This window comes from Rhinoderma darwinii, chromosome 2, assembly GCF_050947455.1.
Source record: "Rhinoderma darwinii isolate aRhiDar2 chromosome 2, aRhiDar2.hap1, whole genome shotgun sequence".
In the NCBI taxonomy this organism is placed as follows: Eukaryota; Metazoa; Chordata; class Amphibia; order Anura; family Rhinodermatidae; genus Rhinoderma; species Rhinoderma darwinii.
The window spans coordinates 35534001-35560247 of NC_134688.1; the positions used below are offsets into that span (position 1 = coordinate 35534001).

The 26247-nt window shown below is 44.0% G+C and overlaps 1 long non-coding RNA gene across 2 annotated transcripts; it reads left to right on the plus strand.

Annotated features, from left to right (window-relative positions):
• The first annotated feature begins 14103 nt into the window (after positions 1-14103).
• Positions 14104-19970, plus strand: LOC142740459 (uncharacterized). Of its 2 annotated transcripts, XR_012880700.1 has the most exons (7): positions 14104-14158; positions 15789-15855; positions 16672-16736; positions 17183-17314; positions 18147-18213; positions 18412-18476; positions 18855-19970. It is a non-coding gene; the product is annotated as an uncharacterized LOC142740459 (long non-coding RNA). The 2 variants fall into 2 exon arrangements; XR_012880699.1 differs by having other exon boundaries at positions 18412-19970.
• The last annotated feature ends 6277 nt before the right edge of the window (positions 19971-26247 follow it).

Sequence of the window (26247 nt, forward strand, 5' to 3'; positions counted from 1 at the left end):
GGGGTAATAATGGTGGTTAGTGTTAGCCTCTGCACCGGCTAACACTAAGCCTCGCCTTAGTAATGGATGTTGTCACTCAGACAGCGGCCATTACTAAAGTGATAGTAATAAAATTTGAAAAGAAAAAGACAAAGATACAGATAAAATATTTTATTGAAATAAAGCACCCCCAACACAACCCTCATTAACCATTTTATTGTAGAAAAAAAAACTGTCATCGAAGTAGTCCTCGAAACCGACGTAGTCCAAACACCAAACCTGTAAAAATAAATAAATAAATGAAATAAAACATGTCGTAGGCTTAGATTCAGTTTAATGTGTGATACTGACTGTTATACCATGTATAGAAGCCTGCCGCGAAGTTGACTTAGATACAGGGCGCCAGCAGACAGTATCATACATGGCCATACAGACATATATACAAACAAACAAACATACATGCAAACATACATATATACAAACATACATACATATATACATGCAAACATACACACATATATACATACATACATACATGCAAACTATCATACATACATGCATACACACACACATTAAAACATACATACATACAAACATGCAAAGATACATACATACATACATATATACAATCATGCACAAATATACATGCAAACATAATTACATACATGCACATATATATAAACATACATGCAAACATACATGCAAAAATAAAAACATGCAAACATACATACATGACAACATACATACATACATACATACATACATACATACATACATACATACATACATACATACATACATGCAAACATACATACATACATGCAAATATATACATGCAAATTTACATACAAACATGCACATATATACATACATGCAAACATACATGCACATGACAACATACATACATACATACATACATGACAACATACATACATACATACATGCAAACATACATACATACATACATGCAAACATACATAAAATGCAAACATACATACATACAAACATACATACATGCAAATATATACATGCACATATATACATACATGCCAACATACATACATACATGCAAACATACACACATGCAAACATACATACATACATGCAAATATATACATGCAAATATACATACAAACATGCACATATATACATACATACATGCCAACATACATGCAAACATATATGCACATACATACATGACAACATACATACATACATACATACATACATGACAACATACATACATGACAACAAGCATACATGCAAACATACATTCATGCAAACATACATACATGCAAACATACATACATGCAAATATATACATGCAAATATACATACACACATGTACATATATACATACATACCAACATACATGCAAACATACATGCACATATATACATACATACATACATGACAACATACATACATGCACATATATACACACATACATACATACATGACAACATACATACATGCCAAAAAAAAATAATAATACGTTCATACTTACTTTCCTCCTGTCCGGCCTCCAGCGATGACGTTTCATCCATGTCGCCGCTGCAGCCTGTGATTGGCTGCAGAGGCGGTCACGTGGGATGAAGCGTCATCCTGACGTGCGTGACTGCCACTACAGCCTGTGATTGGCTGCAGCGGCGAAAGGGATGAAACGTCATCGCTGGAGGCCGGACAGGAGGAAAGTACGAACGTATAATTTTTATTTTTTTATTACATTTAAATTGTATTTTCCGCGCGCCGAGCATGTACTGTCAAGGTTGCTGAAAGAGTTACTGCAGCACATTAACTCTATCAGCACCCTGGACAGTAGCATTCTCGGCGCACGGAAGTGACAGGTTCGGTCCGAACTAGTTCGGTCCGAATCAAACTTTTTTGTGAAATTCGGCGAACTAGCCGAACCGGACTTTTGAAAAGTTCGCTCATCTCTACATGAGACCATAAAGTTTTTTTCCAGAGAACCCCTTTAATGACCACCGTGAAAAGGCGTATTGTCATTAAGGGGTTAAATTCGCAGTGTTGGACGGTCATCTCCAGTTTACTGTTGTATCATTATTATACCGAAATTTATATTATATAATATAATATAATAATATATTGCAAATTCACTGAAGTGATAAATGAGTAAAATGTATAACCTTTATTTCATAGCTATCTAAAAACAGGGGTACAATCACCACTGTGAAAAGCCCAACCGTGTATTTAAAAACGTATTAAACAAGATACTCCAAGTCCTGATTCGTTTGCGAACCCTATATGACTGGATATATATCAACGATATAAAAATATGGAATCAGCGTTTGAACATTGGTGTAACAGTAGTAATGGCCCTAGTACACACCGGAGCCTGCGTCAACCGCACCCAGATCACACAATGTATGGGTACACAACAATGCCACTGCCCCCTACGCAAGATTCCCTCATTACACCCGACCCTACGCGTTTCAATACTTATCATTAGGGGTCTGGCCAGGATGCCAGCGATATTTCTTCAGCAGTAGATATTCTACTGCACAACACGGAAGCATGCACGCATAGATGTCAGCGGCATGCTTCACTACGGAACTCTCAGTAACTATGAACTGTATACTCCTCCCACTGGCCTACTACGCATACTACGAAACAGCCAATCACACCAGCCCACCGCATCCGTGACGCTAAACAACGTGACCCCCGGCCGTCAGCTGACATACCCGGAAGCAACAATGTAAACACCACAGAACGTGCAGACTAAATGGGAGGCTGCAGAAGTATCTACTAGCTGCACAGAGCCTCCTACTCTTCAAGGATGGAGTGTAACAATGTTAAGTTGGATATAGATTGCGGATCAGCTCAAGACCGCAATTGGACTGCCATGATATAGACACCTACCCTGAGAATACATATTTTATTTTATGGATGGAAAGACGATATTTATGTCAGCCACATTAGGGACATTTGAAACACTCCTGGACTATATTTCCATGCCTGTTACTATTGTATGGTATACCACAAATGACTGTACCTGGAATGTGATACCCCTGTCTGGAGAACCAACAAAACCCTGTATCATAGTCCAAATAGTGATTTAAATAAAACAGGTATAATTTGTTTGCTCGTTTAAAGAGGCTCTGTCACCAGATTTTGCAACCCCTATCTGCTATTGCAGCAGATAGGCGCTGCAATGTAGATTACAGTAACGTTTTTATTTTTAAAAAACGAGCATTTTTGGCCAAGTTATGACCATTTTTGTAGTTATGCAAATGAGGCTTGCAAAAGTCCAAGTGGGTGTGTTTAAAAGTAAAAGTCCAAGTGGGTGTGTATTATGTGCGTACATCGGGGCGTTTTTAATACTTTCACTAGCTGGGCGCTGTGAAGAGAAGTATCATCCTCTTCTCTTCAGAACGCCCAGCTTCTGACAGTGCAGATCTGTGACGTCACTCACAGGTCCTGCATCGTGACGGCCACATCGGCACCAGAGGCTACAGTTGATTCTGCAGCAGCATCAGCGTTTGCAGGTAAGATTGATTGGCAGTATATAGCGGTATTATATGTGAGTGTAGTATATAGCAGTATAATAGGTGTGCAGTGAATATAATGGTACTATATGTCTACAGTTATAGCAGTATTTTTTATACAAACAATATGTAGTGGTATTATATGTACACACCTATAACACCGCTATATAATGTACAGAGTATAAAGTGATATGATTAATTATACTTACAGCATATGTTGGACTCTATATGTACAATATATGACAGCATTATATATATATATATATATACAGTACATGGGGGTATTATTCAGTCACTATGTGGTTATGGTGTGGAGGTATTATTCAGTAACAGTATGGAGGTATTATTCAGTAACAGTATGGGGGTATTATTCAGTAACAGTATGGGGGTATTATTCAGTAACAGTATGGGGGTATTATTCAGTAACAGTATGGAGGTATTATTCAGTAACAGTATGGGGGTATTATTCAGTAACAGTATGGGGGTATTATTCAGTAACAGTATGGAGGTATTATTCAGTAACAGTATGGAGGTATTATTCAGTAACAGTATGGAGGTATTATTCAGTAACAGTATGGGGGTATTATTCAGTAACAGTATGGGGTATTATTCAGTAAGAGTATGGCGGTATTATTCAGTAACAGTATGGGGGTATTATTCAGTAACAGTATGGGGGTATTATTCAGTAACAGTATGGGGGAATTATTCAGTAACAGTATGGGATATTATTCAGTAACAGTATGGGGTATTATTCAGTAACAGTATGGGGGTATTATTCAGTAACAGTATGGGGGTATTATTCAGTAACAGTATGGGGGTATTATTCAGTAACAGTATGGGGGTATTATTCAGTAACAGTATGGGGGTATTATTCAGTAACAGTATGGGGGTATTATTCAGTAACAGTATGGGATATTATTCAGTAACAGTATGGGATATTATTCAGTAACAGTATGGCGGTATTATTCAGTAACAGTATGGGGGTATTATTCAGTAACAGTATGGGGGTATTATTCAGTAACAGTATGGGGGTATTATTCAGTAACAGTATGGGGGTATTATTCAGTAACAGTATGGGGGTATTATTCAGTAACAGTATGGGGGTATTATTCAGTAACAGTATGGGGGTATTATTCAGTAACAGTATGGGGGTATTATTCAGTAACAGTATGGGGGTATTATTCAGTAACAGTATGGAGGTATTAATCAGTAACAGTATGGGGGTATTATTCAGTAACAGTATGGGGTATTATTCAGTAACTGTATGGAGGTATTATTCAGTAACAGTATGGGGGTATTATTCAGTAACAGTATGGGGGTATTATTCAGTAACAGTATGGGGGTATTATTCAGTAACCGTATGGGGGTATTATTCAGTGACAGTATGGGAGTATTATTCAGTAACAGTATGGGGTATTATTTGTAATGTTGGTCTTACAATCTATGTAAATTACTGTGGTGGGGGCTGTGGGGAAGTGTGAGTTCGGCAGCAGATGATCAGGCTAAGAGACAGTCTGCAGAGTGGCATGTGATGTACTTTGACATGTAGGTGATACTTACGTGTAGGATGTGGGCCCATAACTTGTGTACAGCCCAGGGCCTAAGATCATATTAATCCACCACTGTCATCGAGCCAGCACAGGCAGACCACTACAATACAGCAGGTAGAGCAAAGAAACCAGCCCAGGACGTGCCACTTCAAAACCGTGCTAAGCGCGATCTGTCCTGGACTGGCCTGAATGTAATTGCAGAGAGTGACGCCACAAATGAGACTGGCTGCCGAGGAGAGATATGGGGCCGTGCAGTGCAGACCGTACTATTTTCACTGCACTGATTGGCAGTAAGAAGAATTCTTTAAATATTTTCCATACTTCAAACAGCACTTTAAGGCTGTGTTCACACTGAGTTTTTTGCAGGAGGAAAATTCTGCCTCAAAATTCAGTTTGAGCTTTTGAGGCAGATTTTGTCCCTTCCTGTACGTCGTTTGCCGCGTTTTTCGCTTGCGCCCATTGAGTGCTACGGGCAAAAAACTCAGCGAAATACGCTCTCTGCCTCCCATTGATGTCAATGGGAAGTCAGAGGCGTAAACGCGTGAAGATAGGGCATGTCCCTTCTTTCTCGGGAGGCATTTTCGGCTGGTTTTTGACGAGTTTTGCGGAGCGGTTTCCGCGCAAAAAAACTCGTCAAAATACTCCATGTGAACAGGGCCTAACAAATAAACATCAAATGTTTTCCTATTTAAAAAAATTATATATTGCGTGTTTGTGTAAAGCTAGGAATGAGAAAACTCCGATAGATTGGGGGGGGGGCGCCTTTTTATAGTTCGCCTCAGGCAGCAGAGGGGCTAGGTTCACCCCTGCCTGCGGCCACCCCAGTACCCGCCCTTCTCTTCAGACGGTCGGGTGCTGGATCGTACCCAGCTCTTCCCAGTACTCCTGGTGGCGGTGGGTACCGGGGTAATAATAGGGGTTAGTGCTAGCCTTATTACTGGCTAACACTAAGCCCCTTCTTAGTAATGGACGCTCTCGATCAGACAGCAGCCATTACTAAGGCGGTAATGAAGTATTAAAAAACAGAGACATATAGAAATATATTTTATTGAAATGACAACTCTTCCACACAATCCACTTTAACCATTTTATTAAAAAAAATAAAAATAAAGCTTAAATCAGCGAAGTAGTCCAACGAATCTACGACGTAGTCCAAATGGTCCAGCGGAACCTGCAAAACAAAAATGAGCAGTATGAAAAATAAAAATAAAGTTGGCTGTCCCCACAGACATATGAATAAATAGCTACCTTCGGAAACATATTAAAATAATTAGAAAAATTAGGCCCATAAAATAAAACCTATCAAATAAAAAAAAATAATTATAACACCTTTCTTTTAAAGAGAACCTTTCACCTCCCCATACATGTACAGCTGAGTGTAGCATGTAATGGGGAGAGCTGCACAAACTCTGGGGCACTTTACATTTTTTTCCTAGCCTCCTTCGTTATTTAGATATCAGTGCTGTAATATTAGGCGCCCGATATTTAAATAACCCCCTGAACTGTCAATGGGGAGGTAATTGGCAAGGGGGCGTGTAACATCGCTGTGACACTGTCGAATCAGCTACGGTCAGCGTTACAGCAAGAGCTGGAGAGAGCGCGTGCGCGCAGCTCCGCCACCACTAAGGAACACAAGAGGAGAAGAAGAGTGTGAATTCTTCTTCTTCTGTTTCATGGCATCAGAGCTGTGCGCGCACGCACGCTCTCACTCTTTAGCTCTCGGCAGACAAGGACGATAAGACTGATCTCTCACCTGAGATCACAGTCTTGTACTTGCCTGCCGAGAGCTGAAGAGTGAGAGCGTGCGCGCGCACATGATCTCCTCTCTCCAGCTCTTGCTGTTGACATTGTCCATAGCGGATTGGGCAGTGTCACAGCGATGTTACACGCCCCCTTGCCAATTACCGCCCCATTGGCAGTACATGGGGTTATTTAAATATCGGGCACCAAATATTACAGCACAGATATCTAAGTAAGGAAAGAGGGTAGGAGAAAAAATATAAAGTGCCCCAGAGTTTGTGCAGCCCTGACCATTACATGCTGCACTCAAATGCAAATCTGTGGGCAGGTGAAAGATTCTCTTTAAAGTGTAACAACTTTTTAAAAAACTTTTGACATGTCAGAAGTTTTGATCAGTGGGGTCTGAACACTGAGACCCTCCACTAGTCGCTAAAACTAAGCAACAGAAGTGCTCGGGTGAGCGGTGTGCCGCTTCAATTCTGTTTGGCTTTCCTTGGAGCAGTGTACGGGCTCAATAGAAAGTCTAGGAGTCCGTACACCGCTCACTCGGCTGAAAGTCGATCATAAATGAAGCGGCACAGCGCTCACCCGAGCACTTCTGCTGCTTCGTTTTAGCGATCGGTGGGGGCCTCAGTGCTCGGTCCCCCACCGATGAAAACTTCGGACATGTCACTATGATATATAAAGATATCTATTAATGCGATTGGTGCAAGTTTTAATTACTTTTTATTGAAAATGATTTGTACTTTTTGAGATACAGCTGCTTTGTATTCTGTATACAGAGCAGCTGTATATAGCGCTGAGACCTGAATCCATTAGGTCGCCTATTACCGATCACATCTAAGTTATGAACTTAGATGTGATCGGTAACAGCTCGATCCTGCAGGACCCGCTGACCTGACGGATACAGGATACAGCGCTATATACATTATATAATATATTTATTTTATTTAGCGGGGGCAGGTTTATGGGGAAGGATTAGGGCCTGTTCACATCAGCGTTGGCTTTCCTTTCTGGGGTTCCGTGGGAGGTTTCCGTCGGGTGAACCCCGCAACGGAAAGTCAAACTGAAACCACAGCTTCCGTTTCAGTCACCATTGAAATCAATGTTGAAGGAAACATTGCTAATGGTTTCCGTTCATCACCATTCCGGCAGGTTTCCGTTTTTGTGACGGAATCAATAGCGCAGTCGACTGCGCTAATGGTGACAGAAACGGAACTGTGGTTTCAGTTTGACTTTCCGTTGCGGGGTTACCTCCGACGGAACCCCAGAACGGAAAGCCAACGCTGATGTGAACAGGCCCTAAGGCTTCTTTCACACTAGCATTAATATACGTTTACCGCTCTTCCGTCAGAGGAAGAGAGGATCAATACGTTAAACGGAAAGCAACGGTTCCATTAGAATTACCATTGCTTTCAATGGTAATTATTTTGTATCAGTTGCTTTCCGTTTGTCTCCGTTCGCTAAGTTTCCTTTTTTTTTTAAAGGAAACAAAAGTGCAGTCTGCAGAACTTTTATTTCCGTTCAAAAGAACGGAAACCTAGCGAACGGAGACAAACGGAAAGCAACTGATACAAAAGAATTACCATTGAAAGCAATGGTAATTCTAATGGAGCCGTTGCTTTCCGTTTAACGTATCGATCCTCTCTTCCTCTGACGGAAGAGAGGTAAACGTATATTAATGCTAGTGTGAACAAAGCCCAAAACAAAATATTAATATAAAAAATAAAAAAAAAACCCCAGCTAGGATTTGAACCTGCAACCTCCATACGTATGGCAGACAAGCTAACCACTACACTATAGAAGCTGCCATAGTCAATGTGTCTGAAACTGTAGCAGTTGAGGGTTTATTCAATGACAGGCACTATCAGTCTATCCTGTCTCTCTGCTGCGTGTGGGTGGTGACTGGTCAGAGACTCAGTCAGACTGAATGCCGCAGCTGCTGCATGCAGTGTGCACTGGGAGTGACTGTGAGACTCACCAGTCACAGCCCTGATTGTAGCTTTCCCACACTAATTAAGCACAGGAAAGCTACAAAGCCAGGAGTATACTGCAAGGGGGGGGGGGTCTGGGCGTTTTACTGACAGCAGAGGGCTCTATAGGGGGGAATTATCCCCCCACCATAGAGCCCTGACTAGTTACTATACTGAAAGGTTAGGGGGGTCTGAGCATCTGACTGACTGCTCTAAAAGGGGGGGGGGCAGAATCCCCCCCCTATAGAGCTCTCTGCAGTAAGTCAGACAGATGCTCAGACCCTCCCCCACCCACACTAATCCTTCCATTATAGTGATGTGAGGGCTCTATGGGGTGGATTATTCCAGCCCCATAGAGCCCTCTGCTGTCGGTAAAATGCCCAGACTCCCCCTTGCAGTATACTCACGTTACGGGTCCCGGTCCCAGCAAGGCAGGAACTTACCTCGTGCTGCTCGTCGCTTGTTGCTCCTCCTGCAGGCTTGCTCCTCTCTGGCTGCATGTGCTGTGTACAGCGTCAGAGAGGAGGAGGAGTGTTACAGACGTTCGGCACGTCTGCTATGTGCGTCTGCATGGCCCCTCCCCCTGGTCCAGTCCATCCCGGGATGAAAATGCCGCCCCACCCGTTTGGGTAGGTGGTGCCGCCTGAGGCCGTCGGCTCACCTGGCCTCATGGCAGATGCGGCACTGACCACACTCTCGATTTCCGCATGGCGCTGTAGGGCTTCAGGACTTGATCTGACAAGTCAACCCCTCCCATGTACCTATTGTAGTCCAGGATGCAGTCTGGTTTGGGGGTCTCTATACTGGTACCTCGTACAGGTACATGGGTACTGGTGTGGCCATGTATTGTTGTTAATACAAGGACATCTCTCTTGTCCTTGTACTTGACACACAATATGTTGCTGCTAGATTGTGCCCTGCTCTCACCCCTTCTGAGTGTTTGCCCAAGCAGAGTCTTAGGGAGGCCTCTCAGATTTTTTCTAGCAGTGCCGCATGCCGCAGGACTTCTGGAAGCGAGGCACTTGAAGAGTGGGATGCTGGTATAAAAATTATCCAAGTAGAGGTGGTAACCCTGGTCCAGCAGTGGGTGCACCAAATCCCACACAATTTTTGCATTAATTTCCAGTAAGGGAGGGCATTCTGGGGGCTGAATACTGCTGTCCTTCCCTTCATACATCCTAAATTTGTAGGTATACCCTGATGCACTCTCGCACAGCTTATACATCTTTACGCCATACCTTGCCCTCTTACTCGGTAGGTACTGGCGGAATTGAAGCCTCCCTTTGAAATGTACCAGGGACTCATCAATAGAAATACACTTCTCGGGGGTGTATGCTTGGGCAAACCGAGCACTGAAATGGTCTAATAGGGGTCTCAGTTTGTACAAACGGTCAAAACTGGGGTCATCTCGGGGTGGGCACTGCTCATTATCCTTATAATTTAAGAAGCGAAATATCGCCTCATAATGCATCCTGGACATGGCCATACGGTACATTGGGGGTATGGTATAAGATGTCCATGCTCCAGTAGGTCCTAATGGATGGCTTTTTCAGAAGCCCCATGTTGAAGTGAAGTCCCCAGAACTTGCCCAACTCTGCTACATCTACAGGGGTCCACCTGTAGGATTGGGCATAAAATGATGTAGGGTTCTTAGTAATATACTGTTGGACATATAAATTTGTCTGGGAGACCATAAGATCTATAAAGTCATCAGTGAAGAAGAACTTGAAAAAGCCCATTTCACTGAGCCCTGCCGTATTAAATTTTAACTCTGGGATTTTGGGCTAATAAATGTCTGGTGTGGGGGTCCAAATGGGGGCTTGAACTGCGGCGGGGTCATTTCGCTCTGGGGCTTCAACTGCACTGGTGGTCAAGGGGCATCTCCTAGGAGGTTCCTCTTCTTCATCACTGGATGAGGAGGTGGATAAATAAAACAGAGTCTCACCATCCGACGACTCTGTGTCGGAGGCAAGAAATGAATATGCCTCATCGGCACTAAATATCCGTTGGGACATGTTTGATTGCTTTCCTAACTAGGAGCAATAGGCTGCTACCTAAACCAGCTCAAAAAATTGGTGTTTTTATAGAACGAGTGGGCTTCCCTGAGACTAAACCTAACAAGGGCGAGGGTTCCTAACACTAAACCTAACTAGATTTTATTTGAACTTCCCTGAGACTAAATCTAACTACGGCGGCGACTATTCTCTGACACTAAACCTAACTAGATTATTCTGAGCTTCCCTAACACTAAACCTAACTACGGTGACGGGTGCCTGACACTAAACCTATCTAGATTATTCCGAGCTTCCCTGACGCTAAACCTAACTACTGTGATGGACCCCTAACGCTAGATCTAACTATGGTGATGGATTCCTGACGCTATACCTAACTATGCTTTTTGACGGTTCCCTGACACTAACTAACACTAATACTAAACTAACTAGATACATTTTCTAAATTAACAGGTTTTTTTTTCTTTTTTGTTTTTTTTTATATATATTTTTTTATTTTATATGTTTTATAAAGAAAAAAATAATCCCCAGGGACCAAGAAATTGGTCCTGAAGACTAAGAAGTGGTCAGTGATAGGAGATCACTGACCAAAAATGTGGGGGGAACACAAGGAGGAAGGGTAAAGGACTGGGTAGTGGATTGGGGAGGTGGGAAGCAGAAAAAAGTTGTCTTTTTTTCACTTTTTTTCACTCTTTTTCTTCTCTCCCTCTACTCACAACCGCTCTGAACGCCTCGCTATCTCCATCTCAGGGCGGGTGCGGCAGGATGTGATGTCAGGGAGAGGAAGTGAAGAGACCGATCGCCACTATTGGACAGTTACTCACTGACTGACCAATAGTGGCGATTGTGGAGGCGGGACCATCGCAATAGGTCCCGGCGTATTGAGCTGTGATAGCCTGCTGTCGGAAACAGCAGCTGTCACAGCTCGTGCACGCGCCGGTGGAAAATGGCGATGCATTTTCCCTGCGACATAATATTCCGTCGCTGAGCGCGAACGGGGCGGTCAGCGCGACGGAATATTACGTTGCTGAGCTCGAAGGGGTTAAATACATTGAATACACAGTGTCAAGAAACTTTAATTTCACTTTTTCAATGGTTTTCAGTGACTTAAGTGATAAATTATCACGCTGCAGCAAGTTATCAGAGTCAGGATAAGGATTGCTATATCTGTACATGACTCCAAACAAAGAAACAAGAAGTTCATCTGCTCACCAGGCCGTCCATGTGTCCAATAAACTCTCGGTGGGCGGATAATTGTCCGGTTACTTTATCCATTAAAATGGAGACGATCCAGAACTTAGGCTACATTCACACGACAGTGAAAAAAAATGGCCATTAAAAACTGATCAACTGTCAGTTTTTCATGGCCATTTTGCATCATTGTGTCTGCAAATTTTTATACACTTCCAGTCCGTCTGTCCGTTTTTAATGGCAGTTTCACATCCATTTTGCATCCGTTTTTCATGGCCGTTAAAAAAACTGATGAATTTCATTTGTCTGGCTTCTTTTGTCCCAACCCCCTGAAAACACCCAAACAAAGGTCATTGTCATGATTGTTTCACAGCCACCCTGTAGATGATGCCACACAGCCCCCCTGTAGATGATGGCACACGGACCCCCTGTATATGATGAAACACAGACCCCCTGTAGATGATGGCACACAGACCCCCTGTAGATGATGGCACACAGACCCCCTGTAGATGATGTCACACAGCCCCCCTGTAGATGATGGCACACAGCCCCCCTGTAGATGATGGCACACAGCCCCCCTGTAGATGATGGCACACAGCCCCCCTGTAGATGATGGCACACCGCCCCATGTAGATGATGGCACACCGCCCCATGTAGACGATGGCACACGGCCCCTTGTAGACGATGGCACACAGCCCCCCTGTAGATGATGGCACACCGCCCCATGTAGATGATGGCACACAGCCCCCCTGTAGATGATGACACAGACACCTCTCCGGATAAAGCACCACACCACCCCCTCCCTGTGGTAATCTTCCGGGACTCTCTCAGTAAATTCAGGACCGTGCCGAAAAATTTGCTACAGTAGACAACAATGTCCCCTGTACTAGCGCCATGCTACCATAGTAGTGAGCGCAACAATATCCGTAATTTTTGTCCGCCTGAATGCCCTACATACTCACCGATGCATGACCGTCTACATCACGAGTGATCTCTAGTCTCACTGGTTCTGCGAAGGCGACGCGAGGACGTCATCTCGTCACCTTCGCAGATCCCATGAGACTAGAGACCACACCTGTAGAGGACGGCGCTGCATCGGTGAGTATGTGTCATTGCGCCGCCGATTACCAGCAAGGGAGCCAATAGTTCCCTTGGCTCTTGAATCCCCAAATCACAGAACCGTTTTTAACGGCTGTTACATGTATTGACGGCCGTTAAAAATTGATACATTGACTTCTATGGGGGCCGTCTGGCCGTGAAAGCGGCCAAAAATAGGACATGTTCTATTTTTTGACGGCCAATATTCACCGGTGGTTAAAAAAAGGCCGTGTGAATATACCCATAGAACATCATTGTTCTGAAAGCGGACGTTTTTTACTGTTGTGTGAATGTAGCCTAAAACGAAATTCAATAAAATGTATCCTTTATTAGTTCAGATGTTGCCGTCTTTACCTTGACTTTTAACGCATTAAATAAACAATCCCTTATCTTGACTTTTTCAATGGCTTTTGTTGTGTGATATCACGCTGCAACAAATGATATTTTATTTCACACATAGCGAAAAGTAGTAATCCAAAAATAGGTTTTTAACGTTTCGGTCTATACATTCAACCTTCTTTAGACACGGATATGCGGCGCTTGTGACCTCGGTCGCTGTTGGGTAATGGCGCCATTATTTTTGGATTACTACTTTTTGCTATATGTGAAATCAAATATCACTTATTGCATAATACCTTGGAGTGCTGAGTTCCCATTTTTTACACATTGGCGTGGAAGCCTACTCATGCACACTTGAAACACGGAGTGCTGCGGGATCAAGAAAGTATCACGCTGCAACAAGTTATCAGAGTCAAGTTAAAGATGGCTACATCTGTATTACAGTATAAAATCCATCTAGTAACAGATTACACGTTTCATACATTACATGTTCTTAGTCGTAGCCCCTATAACCACACATGTATCTTTCTTCCATGTTTATAAACAGCAGTCCCATGTAACGCCTATATCCAGTGTATGCACAGACAGTCTATCCAGGCAGTAGGAGATAATTAGATGATGTAACAGATACTGCAGCCGCTTATGATGTCACTGATGATGTCATAGACAGTACTAGCCATTAGGTTCTATGTGCAGCTGGATTACATATTTTTTACAATTTCTGCCAATGACGTCTGGACCGGGACTGTGATTGACTGTGTGATTGACAGGTAAGATGCAGCATTTTATCATTAATTCTACATGTTACTGGACACATGAAATATATACGCTCTAGAATTCTCATATAAGGCCAGATTCACACTGGACATTACTGCAGCAATTTCTAACCACACCAACACCTCACCACAACTATATGATTGTAGAAGGATTTTTTTCTGGTGATTGTCGGGGGTTGTTTTTTTTTTTTAGACAAACAGTTCAAGTTCCTGTAAAATGTTTCTATTAATGCAAGTAACAACTGAACATTTTACATTCAGATTTCAAGGTTTCATATTTTCTCATTAAAGTTACAACTCAGAGTATGTTCACATGGCCTATTTTCATGGCCATAAACGCCCCGAAAAACATCTAAAACTACAGAGGCTGAACGCCTCCAAACATCTGCGCTTTGATTTCAATGGGAAAAACGGGGGTTTGTTCCGATGAGGCGTTTTTTACGTGGCCGTTTAAAAAAAACTGTAGAAGGATTTTTTTCTGGTGATTGTCAGGAGTTGGGGTTGTTTTTTTTTAGACAAACAGTTCAAGTTCCAGTAAAATGTTTCTATTAATGCAAGTAACAACTGAACATTTTACATTCAGATTTCAATGTTTCATATTTTCTCATTAAAGTTACAACTCAGTACAACAGAGTATGTTCACACAGCCTATTTTCAGCCGTTTTCCTGGCCGTAAACACCCCGAAAAACAGCCGAAAATACGGAGGCTGGACGCCTCCAAACATCTGCCCATTGATTTCAATGGGAAAAACTGTTTTTTTTTTCCGATGGTGCATTTTACGTGGGCGTTTGATAAAGCGGCGCATAAAAAACACCCTGTAAAAAGAAGTGCATTTCACTCCTTCGGCCGTTTTTGGAGCCGTTTTTCATTGTCTCAATAGAAAAACAGCTCCAAGAACGTTGGTAAAAACGCCTCAAAAAATATTTGTGGTTTAAAAAATGGCTGAAAATCAGAGGCTGTTTTCCCTTGAAAAGAGCTCTGTATTTTAGAGACGTTTTTTAGTTAAGTGTGTGAACATACCCTTACCATTGTCTGAGAATTGCAGCTGTCAGTAATGTGGAATGTGACTTCTCAGTCGTTTTCAATATGATGTCTAATTTAATTTAATTAAATGGTCTTAAAAAGCTACCGTATATTATCCTAATAAGGCTGAGCAGTAGCCAGGGCCGGCCTTAGGGGTGTGCGACCTGTGCCATTACATAGGGCGCATCCCTCCAGCAGGTGGAACGGGGCGCTGCGCTGGCTCCCTTCCACTGCTTGTGTTTTAGAAGCGGCCGGGCAACTCAGCAGCTGCCTTTCCGCCTGGGTGCTTCTCTCACTGACATCGCGTTTCTAGCAGCGAAAATCGGGATTCCTCTCGGAGATGGGGGCATTGGGGATTGGCATTTGTAAATTGCCCACATTGTGACCCCCCCTAATGTCAGTCATGGACACCTGGGCCTGGGTGTGACTGCAACCTCTTCACTCCTATAGTTATGTTCCCTGGGTTTACACTAACATTACAAAATGTTTTCAATGTCTGACTCGTCCTGTGATAGAAAATGAAAGGTGTGAAAGTAAATATATTATTATTCATTCTAGATATGGGGTTATTTTATGTTTATTCCATTATGTATTTTACAGACATTTATGACATCTGAATATGTGGCACCAGTGACAGCCGACATGCTAGGACATACACTGTATATATGTAAGTATTATAGCAAATGACAACCTATAGAAATTCTATAATCTGATGTCATCCAGAATGTTCCTATAGAGACACATGACAAGACTGTGGGAACAAATTCCCCAATATTGTTCATCCAGGGCCTGTCTTAGGGGTGTGCGACCTGTGCGGTTACACTGGGTGCATCACCTGTCACTAATGAATGGGGCGCCACTGGTCTTGATGTCTGGGGCACCCATTGCTTGAACACTCAATCCCACTCTTCATGTAAAAAAAGTAAAGGGCACTGCTCAGGATGCAGATACAATTCCTTGATAATGGATTACATTACAGTGTGGCAGACAATACTTGTCTGGCAGTGTTATTTGGGCACTGTATGATTGCAGTATTTGAGTACTATATTCTACGCCATAAAGCTGAATTCAGACGCTGCAGATTTGCTGCGCGGCAAAATTCACAAGTGTTACAGGTGAATAGTTACAGTCTCAAAAACTCATCCACATGTAGCAAAAGTAAATGCTGGGAATTTTGCTGCAGCTTTATATTATTATTATTATAGAAATGCTCCATAAAGAAGATATGATGGTATTAGTAATATATAAGGGACTTGTTATTTATGTCATTTCCTAATACACATTTGGCTTATGGGGGAGCACACAGCGCACACAGAGTGTCTACATTACCAGTACTGCAGTCTGTGCGCCACCATACAGGTCCGTCCACATGAAGTTGCTGTGTACATGAGCCCTAATGTACATTTCTTTCATTGTTGGGTGGTCTATACTGAGCACACGTCTGTCTGGAGAAATAAAACTACACAATTATTGTTTTTTCCAGAACACCTTAAGATCGGCTGCCTGCTGCCAGGGGGACTCTCTGAAGCAATATTTCATCTATGCAAGGTGCGTCTCTTATTAGTTACTATATGCAGTATCCACCAATACCCTCCACAGTTAGAATGACACTTTTTGTATGTCCTGGGTCAGAATGCCCCTTTTGTATGGCCCCACAGTAATGAAGCCCCCTTTTCTAAGCCCGGACTCAGTCCTTTTATCCCCCATATTAATAGTGCCCCCTTTGCTCCTATAAAATAAAAAATTATACTCACCTAATAGACGACCAACCGGGTCAGACATTTCGCTTCCTCCCTGCGCCGTTATTGTTTGTCCAATTTCAGGGGCGTATGGAGCCCCAGAGCTGTGGGCCACCCCAAATCCCTGGACCCCAGCCGGTCATCCTATTTACCCCTTTGGTAATTTTACACTGGTTGGGGACTGGACTCTGTTCTAGATAGAAATGTTGCCATTGATTGAGATTTGTCCTAATACATTGTCTTTCTTTCTCCTAGAATTAATTCCTCATAAGAGTTAATGATAACCACACGTACCAGGAGGGCAGATCAAAGATTAAGCAGAGCCCTCCACCTCACATCACATAACGTTCTACATTCAGTTGGATGTATTCAGTAGGAGAGTCCAAGGTCAGTGTATTTTATTAACTGCATCTCTAAATGATCACATAGTGTGTATTACTGGTCAATACTGAAGAGGGCACTACCACCATAGATGGCCTGGGCACCCTCAACTTACACTGCCGATCCGGCATTTAGGGCCCAAACCTATAATATAAAAAAACAGAAAGATACAATCCCTAGTTTATTGACTGGGTGATGTTATTTGGGCACTGTATGATTAAATTATTTGGACACTACATGGTGCATCATAAGGGGGAGGACGTCACAGATACTGCACATGTCACCAATAAACCTAAGGCCGGCCCTGGATGTGACACAATAGCTGCCACGTGACATGCCATCCACACGGACATGACCGCTGTGGCCTAGCAACTAAAGACAACAGAACCACCAGCGCAGGAGCCACAGGGAATTTAAAAAATGAGTAGGGACAATTTGTTATTTTTAGCCATATGCGGCTTAGACTAAGGTTTATGAAACTGTCAGAAAACCCCTTTAATAATTATTTTGTCTGTTGAATCCAGAAATCCAATTTACCATTTTCTACTCTCTCTACTCCAGTCCAAAAGACTCCACAAAAGACAAATTAGAAGTTTTCCATTAAGGATAAGATTATATAGAAGAATAACAATAAGCTCCTGGTCCCTGATACAAAATCTATACCAGGGTCCTCCAACTATTATGTGCCATTATACTGCTGGTGTTATTTGTGTGGCAGAGGGGCATTGGACTCGCCCTGTTATAGAAAATGAAATGTGTGAAAGTAAATATATTATTATTCATTATAGATATGGGGTTATTTTATGTATGTGCATTAAACCCATTATGTATTTTACAGACATTTATAACATCTGAATATGTGGCACCAGTGACAGCCGACATGCTAGAAGATCCACTGTATATATGTAAGTATTATAGCAAATAACAACCTATAGAAATTCTATAATGTGATGTCATCCAGAATGTTCCTATAGAGACACATGACAAGACTGTGGGAACAATCTCCCTGATGTTTTCAATAGGCTGAACATATATTTGTTGATATGATGAACCATACTAAGCGCACGTCATAATATCTTCACAGTTTATACTTTTTGTTCCAGAATTTCTTGAGATCGGCTGCCTGCTGCCAGGGGGACTCTCTGAAGTAATATTTCATCTATATGCGGTATGTCCATCATTAGTTACTATATACAGTATCCACCAGTAGCTCTGTACATTGAAAAAGTAATGAGCGGGCAAAATGCCAAGAAAGGCGTAGCAGTGGGGAACCTTGGATAGTTGGTAGGAATAGGCATAATGTAAGTTAGGGGTATCTTTGTCCAAAATGCTGGCCACATGGCTCGGTTTGGGACTGAACGTAGGTGTAAGGTAATTGGGTGAGGGAGTGTAGGGGGATTTTAGACAGCTTTGGTCTGCCAAGAACATTTGCGATGTGTCAAGGCCTGGATGCAATAGACAAGGACTTAAGTGAGTTTCATTACACAGTCATAATCTGCAGGCATAGGTGATAATGGACACTGGCAGAATGTTTTTATATTTACAGCACTCAAGCGGAAAGCAATGGAAGGTGCCAGGATATTGCCACGTATAGAGCCCCCACAAGTCATGCAGCACAAGGACCTGGACTTGGGGTGTACTGGATTGTTTGGAGGAAATGGCATCAAGGAAGCAAGGCAGGTATCCTCAATGGTATCATTCTAGCAAAAATTTGAGGGAACATGGCACAATGATGGGCCAAGTGCCAGGATCCTTGCGCAGGGATCCAGGGTCGATGAAGGCAGCAATATCCCAGTAGGGCCTCATAATCTCAACATGGGAGAGGGACACCTTGGGGTTGCCAAAATGTTTAAAACACGGGGTACTGGCACAATGTTTGGAATTACAGGAGCAGCGCATCTGGATGTAAAGAGAAGCAGAAGAAGGCAACAGTAGCTGGTTGAGTCTGATTCTGATCTGTCAGATGATAATAAGTGGTCTGATGTTGGGGATAGATGGGCTAATGGGCAAGACGTTTAAGATGCTGAAAAAAATGTTTACGCAGGATAAAGTAAAAAGGTAAAAGCGAGGAGGCGTGATACCGAAAGCCAATCCTTTACTGGAAAGAGGGGGTAAAGTTTGGGGCCAGGAAACATGTTTGTTGATTTCTACCTACACACACTTGTCCCAGGAAATGTTGGGAAACATAAGGGAGGAAAGGCTTGTCTAGTTTTTGTGATGTCTATGGAAGATTTTGTTTAGTATTGCAGTGTTATGGTGGTGGAGCAAGGACCCCCTTATTGATCAGGTGCCAATAAAAAGGGATGGTGCCTGTGAAGCAGGCTGGTAAGTATAAAAAAAATACATCTGTCGCATCTAAAAGAGGCATCAGTAAACGATGAAATAGACAAGGAGTTGAGTGAGTTGCATCATTAAAGCAGAATCTGCAGGCACGGATGACAATGGATACTTGCAGAATGTTTTTTGTGCCTACAGGACTCAAGTGAGAAGCAGTGGAAAGGACACGGATATCGCCACAGATAGGGTGTCCACGAGTCATGCAGCACAAGGAACTGGACTTCTGATATAATTGACTATTTGGAGGAGATGGCGTACATTTGCGAAGAATGTAGTTGGCTTTCGATGCGCGTAAGCAGTCTTGTATCATCACTTCAACATGCCGTGTGGTTTATAAAATGTTTTTCTAATAAAGTCATCACATTGTCATGAGGATTGCTGGACCGTATTTTCTTCTGTGTACTGTATATTTATTGGACAGTGCTAACGCCATACAGCCCTCCGTGTAGAGAACGCCATACAGCCCTCCTGTAGAGAACGCCATACAGTCCCCCTGCAGAGAACGCCATACAGACCCCCCTGTAGAGAACCCCATACAGCTCCCCCTGTAGAGAACACCATACAGCCCCCCCTGTAGGGAACGCCATACACCCCCCCTGTAGGGAACGCCATAGAGCCCCCCCTGTAGGGAACGCCATACAGCCCCCCCCTGTAGGGAACGCCATACAGCCCCCCCCTGTAGGCAACGCCATACAGCGTTCCCCCCCCTGTAGGGAACGCCATACAGCGTCCCCCCTCCCAAAAAAATGCGACCTACAGTGTGTCCTACAAAATACATGTATCCCCTATCCACAGGATAGGGGATACATGTATGATCACTGGCAACGAAAGCTGCTTCTATCCTCTCCTCGGGGTCCCCGGCAGTCACTGACAGCCGGAGACCCGACATTCAGCAGCCCGATCGCGCGGGCAGTAAGTTAAAACCGGAGTCGTAAAAAGTCTATGGCTCGGGTTTTAAGGACCCTGACCGCTGGCCGTAAAAATACAGCCAGCGGTCGGGAACCAGTTAATGGCAGAGCGGGGAGATACCTCCCTGCTCTGCCGTAGTGTTCAGTGGCGTCCCGCTGTAGCAGCCATAGCGGCTGCCAGCGGAGCCTCCGGCTATGGTGGGGCCCGTGCCAGCGGGCGACACGGGCCCCCTCATGCTGCGGGCCCCGTAGCAGCCGCTACGGCTGCTACGCCGGTAGTTACGCCACTGCTCAGTACATATATACAATACCAAAAAAATCTCAGTGTTATGACTGCGGACCTCTGTCGCTCACCCTGTGATGAACGGCCGCGACCGCAACTGCCTGGCTACCTCCCCAGAGACCACGGCTGGCGCGGCCTTCCCTTCCTGGAGTGTGCGAGGAGTGCCTTAAAGGGCCAGCGTGTGCACTTCCTAAAAGTTTTCTATCCTACCCCAGTGCACCCTGGATTATAAAAAGGTCTCTGCCCTTCCACTCCTTGCTTGAGCGTTGTTTGTACTTTTCCCATGTTTGTATTGCAAAGGGTCCCTTAGTATTTTCCTGCTTGATCCCAGAGTTCCCGTTCCCTGCATCCTATTTCCTGTATCCCTTGCTGTTTCCTAACTGTGCCTGCCTTTTATCAGAGTCGTGTGGTACCGCCGGCTGGATATGCCACGTCTGTGTGTCATCTACCATTCCTGGTGCCATCCGCTTCGTCTGGCGCAACCTGCCACACCTAGCCCTATCTGAGCCGGAGCCCACGGCCTAGTGGGTCCACATACGGATGTAGCCATCTTTAACTGGACTCTGATAACTTGTTGCAGCGTGATATCACACAAAAATAACCATTGAGAAGTCATTGAAAAGGTCAAGATAAGGGATCTTTCCACTGTGTATTTAATGCATTATTAGTCAAGCTAAAGTCAGCTACATATGTTCCCTAGATTACCCTCAGGCCATGGAACCCGCTGGCCAGCCTAAGACCACAGTTCAGGTCATACAGACGGATATGCGTGACCTATATGCACGTCAGCAATTACTAAGGGGTGGACCCCAATAGTATATATTGTATCTATATGCACGTCAGGATCAACTCCTCGTGGCTGTAAACTCCATCATCGCCCGACTGGATGAACTCCCTGTTCCTTCCCCAGAGACTGCTGCCGTTCCACTGCCTAATACTCCTACTGTCTGTTTTCTGGATCCACAGTTGCACTGCCTCTTTTTCCTCGCTATGACTGCGTGCTCACCATTTCTCCTCTGATGAGGCCAATGTAGCGTTCATTATTTCCCTCCTCGCTGGCAAGTCCCTCGCATGGGCGAACCCCATCCTGGAATGACAGGGGCCCAAATTTTCGGACTTAGCCCTGTTCTTACAGACTTTTTGTGACGTGTTCAAGAAGCCGGGTCGAACATCCTTAGCAGCAGCCACTCTGCTAACCCTCAAGCAAGGGGGTCCACAGCAGGAGAGTATGCCATCTCCTTCCGTACCCTGGCAGCAGAGTTGGCATGGAACAATGAAGCATTGGTGGCGACCTATGGCATGGACTGTCCTCACACACCATGGACGAGCTGGCAGCCCGCGACCTCCCACCTACCTTGGATGTCCATATCCTGTTGGCTACCCGGGTCAACATGAGGATCCAGGAACGCGATGAGGAGGTTCGGTGGAGAGACTTTTTCACAGATTAGCACCCTTGTTCCAGAGACCACTACTGCCCCCTCTTGTTGCTCTACCTGAGGAACCAATGCAGGTAGACAGAGTCAAGTTGTCCGAGCAGGAGAAACAGCGCTGACGCTCTTCAGGTCTGTGTTTGTATTGCGGCCTTAAAGGCCCTTTCGTGCGCCAATGTCCACAAAAGCCGGGAAACTCCAGCTCCTAGAGAGGCAACTCTAGGTGGGATGATGCCAAACATCAAAACCTCTTCCAAATTATCTATTCCTGTGACCATCATCTCGGGAGAGACATCACACTTCTCCTCTGCCTATTTTGACTCCAGGGCAGCTGCAGATTTCATCCAGCAGGATTTAGTAGACCGACTACATCTACCCACAGTTCTTCTAGAGAGATCCCTTGCTGTTGCTTCTGTAAATGGACTACCATTGCCCGATCCTATTGTGGCTATCATGAAACCACTTACGTTACAAATCGGAGTCCTTCACTCAGAACAGATCAACTTCCTCGTCCTGCCTAAAGCCATCAACCCGGTTCTGCTGGGTCTGCCTTGGCTTTGTCTACACGCCCAGGTCCTTCACTGGAGTTCTGGAGAGGTCCCCCAATGGGGGCCAAGATGCCTTAGCCGCTGCCTGCAACAGGTCCGCCCTGTTTTGCCTCCACTGCCTCAGTCACTCTCCGATCTACCATCTCATTAAGCCAGTTTTGAGGACATCTTCAGTAAGAGTAGGTAGATAAAAACAGTGGGAACCAGGTGGGATCCACTGTAAAAAAGAGACACCATCCAGGCGCAATAGTTTTTTGAGAAAAAATATATATATAATTAATTGTCTAAAACAATAGATCATAATAAAACATACATAAAAAAGAGAGATAGAGGGTCTCTTGAGGTACAACGCGTTTAGTGGAAACAGAACCACTTTATCAAGTAAACATGAGACCATAAAGTTTTTTCCAGAGAACCCCTTTAACACGTTAGTGACCGGCCCATCGTGTTTCTACGTCGGTCACTAACGGGCCTTATTCCGATGCCATAGACTTTTTACGTCGCGGCATCGGAATAAGTTTACAGAGCAGGGAGCTGTCAAATCTCCCTGCTCTCAGCTGCTAGAGGCAGCTGAGGGCTGGGAGCGTCCCTGCTCTGCCGGGTGAGATCGATATTAGTATCGATCTCACCCGTTTAACCTCTCAGATGCGGTGCTCAATAGCGAGCACCGCATCTGAGTGGTTTTGGAGAGAGGGAGGGAGCTCCCTCTCTCCCCCACCGACACCCGGCGATACGATTGCCGAGTGTCTGTGTCTCCAATGGCACCTGGGAGTCTAATAAAGGCCCCCAGGTCTGCCTGGAGTGAATGCCTGCTAGATCATGCCGCAGGCATGACCTAGCAGATGCCTGTCCGTTTTAAACGGACAGGCATAATACACTGCAATACAAAAGTATTGCAGTGTATTATAATAGTGATCGCAGAATCGCATATTATAGTCCCCTAGTGGGACTAGTAAAAAAGTGAAAAAAAAGTTTAATAATGTTAATAAAAAAAAAAATGTGAAAAAAAATGAAAATCCCAGCTGTTCCCCTTACAAACTGCTTTACTATTAAAAAAACAAAATAAAGTAAAAAAGTTACACATATTTGGTATCGCCGCGTCCGTAACGACCCCGACTATAAATCTATAACATTATTTAACCCGCACAGTGAACGCCGTAAAAAAATTAATAAAAAACTATGGAAAAATTGCTGTTTTCTGTGAATCCTGACTTTAAAAAAATGTGATAAAAAGTGATCAAAAAGTCGCATCTACTCCAAAATGGTACCAATAAAAACTACAAGTCTTCCCGCAAAAAAAAGCCCTCATACAACCGTATCTGCGAAAAAATAAAAACGTTACGGCTCTTCAAACATGGAGACACAAAAACAAATAATTTTGAAAAAAAAGCGTTTTTACTGTGTAAGTAGTAAAACATACAAAAACTATACAAATTTGGTATCGTTGCAATCGTAACAACCCGCTGAATAAAGTTATTGTGTTATTTATATCACACGGTAAACGGCGTTGATTTAAGACGCGAAAAAGAGTGGCAAAATTTCAGTTTTTTTCTATTTCCCCCCAAATAAAAGTTAATATAAGTTAATCAATAGGGGGCGTGGCTTGGCAGCTGAACCTGATGGCCGCTTGATACTTCGGCTCCGGCATGAAGCACTGAAAACTAGCTGTTTAGCACCGAGGAATGAGAGAGGACGCAAACTAAACATACAAGCACAGAAGGGAGATGCCGAGGAAAAGAAAACCGGTGACGAAATCGGTAAAATTGACGGACTTTTACTATCCAAGGCGACCAGAGGAAGACAGGGAGGAAATGGCCTCCGACACACAGGCTAGCTCACTCACCTCTGAGCCGTACCAACAAACCCCGAGGAGAGAGATGGAAGAGCAGCTGCCGAGAAGAAGCAGATCAGTGCCAGCATCGGAGGTTAGTCTGCTTGCAGAGGGGAGGAATGCGCACACAAGAGCATTCAGAGATGCAATCTCTCTGAGAGAGCGCGCCTCTCCACATAGCCCTGCATCACCACGTGGGCTGGCCTTCTCGGCGCCATCTTCCCCGGCACCCAGAACCCCTGAGACACCAAGGGAGACAGTATATGACCCGGACGATACACAGGACATGGTAGGAGCTAATATATCTGTTACCTCTATACCTGGGCAAGTCCTTGATTAATTGCCCTCATCCTCCAACCCTGTAACAGAAGCTATGCTCAAGACCATGTTGCAGGCTTTACAACACTCACTTCATGCAGGCATGGCTGAGCTCATTAACCCCTTGGCTACCGCTTGTAATATGACTTTAAGGACAATAATTACTGACACCGGGATTATATTTGTTTTGTCTTTACTGAACATGCAGAAAATATGACAACAGTCAAAAACTTGAGCTCTAGGCAAAATATAACTGGGGCTCGGTAAACAATACAGTCTCTGCTTTTATCCGGCACTTCCATATAACACAGTCTCTTATAATCCGTAATGATTAAAATATGTTCTCTTTATCCGGTGCCTTAGGATAATAAAGTCTCTTAGCTTCCAGGTTTAGTGTAATGTGATCTTTGAGGACCGGCAATGTAATACAATGCACTCTCTGATGAGCCGGCAGTTAATGGCTCTATGTTACCTTATGCTCAAAATGGCGTCTTCAGCTTCTTGCTCTAAACACTCTCTTCTTAACTCGGCCGGATCTCCTTAACTTGGAACTCCAGTAAATGCGTGTCTGATACTTCACATTACTTATGCTCTGCTGCTGGCCAGAATGCTCTTTATCTTTTACAGTTATCTGAGTCACAATGTCTTCCTTACTTGCTACAGCTCTCTCAGTCCAGTCTCTGTCTCTTCCTGTCCAGCGCTTCCCAGACCTCCCTCCAGACCTCTCTTGTATCCCACTCCACACACTAAACACTGTCGATGTACTAACCTCACAGCGCCCTCTAGTGGCCGGCCACAACCTCCCATTTCTCAATGCCATACAATCCTTTTGCTGGGTTACATCTTTTCCCCCAGGTTTATCAGTTGCCGTCCCGGCAACTTGCTGTGGCGTCACAAATCCTTCAAACCTAGAAGGAAGTCTTCCAAAATTGGATCGCTGAGAATGACGTACCTGTGACAACTCTTCTTCCACAGGAGTAACATTCTCTTCTTGTACTTCACTGGTACTTTCTTGTCTCTCTGGTACTTGAACCGGCGGACTCCACCAACCTTCATCTATGGGAACGGGTGTTGCAACAGGAGGATCTCTAGTGTTTGCTTCTGGTTCACGACTTATAAATGTGCAGGGTCTCAGCATATTTCTGTGTACGGTTTTCAAAGGGCCACTACTACCCTCCGGCTTGATCACAAATACAGGAATATATGGATTGGGCTGACGCACCACCTCATACGCCAAGGTTTCCCACTTCCATTGCAGCTTTCCTGCTCTTTTTGCACCCTGGT